This window comes from Rhododendron vialii, chromosome 11a, assembly GCF_030253575.1.
Source record: "Rhododendron vialii isolate Sample 1 chromosome 11a, ASM3025357v1".
Classification (NCBI taxonomy): domain Eukaryota; kingdom Viridiplantae; phylum Streptophyta; class Magnoliopsida; order Ericales; family Ericaceae; genus Rhododendron; species Rhododendron vialii.
This window is the reverse complement of record NC_080567.1, coordinates 23,537,637-23,542,849: the sequence shown is the minus strand read 5'-3', so window position 1 is coordinate 23,542,849 and position 5,213 is coordinate 23,537,637. Positions and strand designations below refer to the sequence as shown.

General features: G+C 36.0%; 1 long non-coding RNA gene across 1 annotated transcript; it reads left to right on the top strand.

The window, feature by feature from the left end:
- LOC131306576 (uncharacterized) lies at nucleotides 1-792 on the top strand. The gene is made up of 2 exons (XR_009193935.1): nucleotides 1-217; nucleotides 310-792. It is a non-coding gene; the product is annotated as an uncharacterized LOC131306576 (long non-coding RNA).
- The last annotated feature ends 4,421 nt before the right edge of the window (nucleotides 793-5,213 follow it).

The window sequence follows — 5,213 nt, the reverse complement described above, 5'->3', positions numbered from 1 at the left end:
CCTCAGGGGTAGCCTAGCAGGACCTCAGGTATTGAAGGTAGCCTGAAAGACCCAGTGTAGCTAGGGTGGCCAAGCAGAACCTCAGGGGTAGCCTGACAGGACCTCAGGTATTGAGAGTAGCCTAGCAGGACCTTGAGGGCAGCCTGATGGACCTAGAATTGTGAGGGTGGCCAAGCAGGACCTCAGGGGTAGCCTGACAGGACTTCAAGTATTGAGGGTAGCCTAGCAGGACCTTGAGGGCAGCCTGATGGACCTAGAATTGTGAAGGTGACAAAGCAGGACCTCAGGGGTAGCCTAACAGGACTTCAGGTATTGAGGGTAGCCTAGCAGGACCTTGAGGGCAGCCTGATGGACCTGAATTGAGTGGATAGTCTACTAATACCTCGTGATATTGAAGGTAGCAGGACATTTAAAATATGAGTTCGTAAGACGATGGATACTATGGTGCAGGTATAATTATGAAATGTGAGATTCAAAAGAAGGTAATTTAAAGGCTTGCTAATAGATTTACTTATTTAATGCTAGTCGTTCTATTATTTCCATATGAATTGTGATAAGACTGCTTAGCTGTAAAGTAAGAGGTTAGTAGGGTTAGGATTATTCTACTGAGTGAATTATTACTCACGGATACGTTTGTATTCTGGTAAATCGATTGCTTCGGCGATCAATTTGCCAGAGTATGCAGGATTCAATGGTGGAGCAGTTTGACACAGGAAGAATACTAGGGGCGGAGACCGAGTATGCTTGGGATCTGTATCAAGACTAGAGTCGCTCTGAAGTTATTTCAATAAATTGCCAGATTTTATTAAGGTTAAATAAATTTTTTTTTTGAGTCAGTATCTTCTATGAGAAGTCGGCTCAATGCTTGTCAGACCAATGTTTATCTTTGAATAAAAGTTTTGTATTTTCAATTTGAGTTGAAATAAAGAAATTCCTATATTGATACTTTCGTGTTTATTTGGTTGACTAAAGAAATCTTTTTCGAAAAATAATAATTTATGCTGCCGATATTCGTTTAAAATATCGGGGCGTTAAAATATCTGTGTGGAAATCATTTCTACATCAAAAACTCTTTCAAAAAAATTTCCAAAATACCCAAAAAAGTATTTTTGAGCCTAACTTTTGTAGAATCAAAACAGTATAAAATTATGACTTGTACTCATTTTTTTTTTTAAATATCCAAATTGAAGCCAACTTGGGACTTTATCTTGTAATGTTTTTTTGATAAAAGAACGCACTGTATGTGTAAGTGAGATGGATTGTGGGGGAATTTCATTTTTCCTGATGGCAGTATTGTAATAAATGTGGGCACTTTAATTAAATGAGAAGAATGCCTCTCCACCATTAGATTAAATGAATCTCAGCCATTGGATCAATTTGTGTTTATGTGGAGGCCCACACCCTTGTGTTTTATTAGGTAGATACACAAAACTTCTTATAAGGGCGCCCTTACCGTATTAAAGTTAGGACGCCCTTTTTCCGACCAATTTGCGATGATCCGAGCCACTTAATGTGTTCAAAACATGACTTTAAGGGTACTCGCAAGTAATCAGAAAAAAAAGACTGGAAATAGCTTTATCCGAGCAGTTTTTGTTTGTTTTTTATCGAACGGTTCAAATAAAAACTGCTCGGATGAAACCCTTCTTGGTCTTTTTTTTTTTTTTTGCTAATTTCTAGCGGATACCCTTAAAATCACGTTCTGAACACATGAAACGGCTCAGATCATCGAAATTTGGTCAGAAAAGGGAAGAAAATGAGACGTCTGCACTTTAATGCGGTAAAGACGTCCTTATAAGAAGCTAACTGTCTATATAATAAAACAGAGCTGCTATTGAATCAAATAGATAACCTACACTCCAGATTTATCCTTTTTTTCTGCATAAATCTAGACTGTTGACTTAGTTGATGTAATGCTCTCTCTCATGAAACATCTATGGGAAGGGGATAAATGATACAGAAGGAGAAGTGCTCTCTCTCCCTTCCACCCTCCTTCCTCTCCATCTCTCCACCTCCCTCTCGCCCTCTATCTTCTTCTTCAATCACTGCCTTTTATCAAGTAGGAGAAGTTGAGCCCTACTCACTGTCTTTTTCTTCTTTCTTATCCAGGTATGCATTCTCCCTTCTTCTTTATTCCATATATTGATTCTTTATGCTTTGATCTGGAATCTTCAATCTGACCCCTGATTGGTATGTTTTCAAGCGGTTACAGTACTCTTCGAGTGGTGAAAACTACGGAATGGTTTTTTTTTTTTTTTGGAATATAAGAGCATCTCCAATGGGAGATGTCAATTCCTACGTGGACATGTTAACGGTAACAATTGACACCAAAATTCAATTCAACCTAACAGCCTTCTTTGATGCCAAAATCTACGTGGCTTTGAAGAGAATGACAAAGTTGTCAAAGTTGACAACCACCCTCCTGCATGCCAAATTTCAAAAAATGACCGTTTGGATTGACATAAGAATTGACATTAAGGGTTGGAGAGGGATAACTTGATGTCAAATAAAAAGAACTTGGCATAAGGGTTGGAAATGAAAGCTTTGATGTCAAATTGGAGATGCCAAAATGCCACGTAAGCCTTCAAAAAACATTTGACATTTTCAATATGAAGTCATGGGTTGTAGATGCTCTAAGTTACAATAATTTTGAGAAGTAGTCTTTGGGCAAAAGTTTTCAATTGGCGAAGAATCAAACCGGATGTTCCTCATACAAGATGTTTCTAAGAATGCCTTTATATAAGTTGTTCATTATATAATGTGTTCAAGAAAATCGAAGTTATTGTCAAGTAAACATGTTAAGATTAAGGTATTTGTCAAGTAAACCAGTGAAAACTACGGATTTTTTTCCAAATTTTTTTTGCATATTGTAGTCGTTCCTATGCAAACTGACTTGAGGAAGTTTGCAAGGTTATACAACTTAGATGTAACACATCTAAAACGGTTGAAATATTCGCATTCATTTTAGATAAAATGTAAAGATGATCGTTAAAAACTCTACTGACTCAATGGAAGTCTTGCTAAAGGATACGAATGCAGAATTTACCTCACAAAATATGTCGCACTATATCTAAAGAAATTAATGTTAAAGATAAATACATAAAAGCGAGATATAAATGACACTGTACAAAATTAAAATAATATAGTAATACCTTTATTTGTGATGTTTTGCCAGAGTAATGTTGTACAAATGCTCAAAGACTATATTTCTCACTATTATGGACAGTCATACGTGTTTATTATTCCTACTCCAAAAAATGTGTTTCTTGACCATTGTGCCTTTGTGGTGACTTTCGTATTAAAAGTTGATCGGTCAAAAGAGTGTTGACACCTTTCCAAAGGTAACAAATGATTACAAAGATTGTATGGGTGATAAGTTGTCCTTTTGATTTCATTGCCATACCTATCTTATACATAAACCAGTTCATATTTTGTTATGAATTTAATAATTCTTAATCTTATTTATATCGAAATGTCGAGGACTGGCAAAGGAATAATGGGGTCGTCGTGATAAGAGCTTTGTTAAGACATTGAGAATTTCATAACGACATTTTATTTGTTAGGTTAAGTTTTACAAATATATATTCAGTTTGACTTTATTTAATTTTTAATATGTGTTGGGTGATTTATGAATTTTGAAAATTTTTGACATGCTTGAATATTTTTTGCACCTTGATTTGTCTTGCGCATATACCGTATCTCACTTAGTTCCTATCAATTTTTTTACGACATGTACTCAATTTGCTTATTGTTTCAGGCACGGGCTTTCGCTAGTACATATATAAGGGCGCCCTTATAAGAAGCTAACTATGTATGTATATATATATATATACACACACCACGGATCCAATGAGGGATTCCTTACCAGTCTACCGTGCGGACCTCTCCTTTTCCGATCGAATTGCGACGATCCGAGCCGCTCAATGTGTTCAGAACGTGATTTTAAGGGTACCCACGAGAAATCAGCAAAAAAAATGATCGGGAAGGGCTTGATCCGAGCAGTTTTTACTGAACCGTACAATAAAAAACTGCCCGGATCAAGCCCTTCCCGATCATTTTTTTTTGCTGATTTCTCGCGGGTACCCTTAAAATAACGTTCTGATCACTTTGAGCGGCTCAGATCGTCCCAATTCGATCGGAAAATGGGAGTCCCGCACGGTAAACCCGTGCGGGATCCCTTAAGGGAACCGGACTCTATATATATATATATATATATATATATATATATATATATATATGCGGTTCTGGAGATAACTAATTAGACACATAAAATGCAAGAAATCAGAAAAAAAAAAAAAAAAAGAGACCAGGAAGGGTTTAATCTAAGCAGGTTTTTGTTTAGATTTGATGAACGGTTTAATTAAAAATTGCTTAAAACAAGCACTTTCTGGTCATATTTTTTGCTAATTTCTCGCGGGCACCCTTAAAATCACATTCTGCTAGCATTGAACGGTTTGGATCATAAAAATTTGATCAAAAACTATGAGATTGAGATTTGAGATTTTTTTTAGATTTTTAATTGGTGGCCCGCGGAACCACCCCTTATATACATAGTATACTAATTTTCCAGAATCACCCGCTCTCTCTTAGCACGGTCTTCAACAAGTTCTCTAGTTATTACTCTCATTTCTTTATTTTCTTTCTCCGGTCATTATCTCAAAAACCTCCATCAAAATCTAAATAAACAAAGTCTTGGTTGTTCCTTTAGCTACCGGTTTCTGTGTCTAGTCCCAAAACCTCATAAAAAAATCAGTGAGTGGGAGCTGCTCGACGCCATACCCCAAATCACCACTAGGCCTGTCAATGGATCGGATCTGATCCAAATCCGACAGATCCGGATCCGATAAGACTCAAATCCGATAGTGGTAATCCGGATCCGAATCCAAAAAATCCGGATCCGATCCGAAAATTCGAATCCAATCCGGAAACTTTTTTTACTTCAAAAATTTTAGCAAAAAAAAAAAAATATATATATTTCAAAAAAATACAATTTTTTTTTTCAAAAAAAAATATTTTCCGAAAAAAATAAAAATAAAAATAAATACAACTTCTTAAACATTTTTTTTTCAAAAAAAAAAATTTACTATTTTTAAGAAAAAATTTAAAAAATAAAGTTCGGATTCGGATTGATAACGAATTTAATCCGATCCGATCCGATCCGTATTGAATTACCGGATTCGGATTATCGGATCGACTTTATCGAATCCGGATCCGGA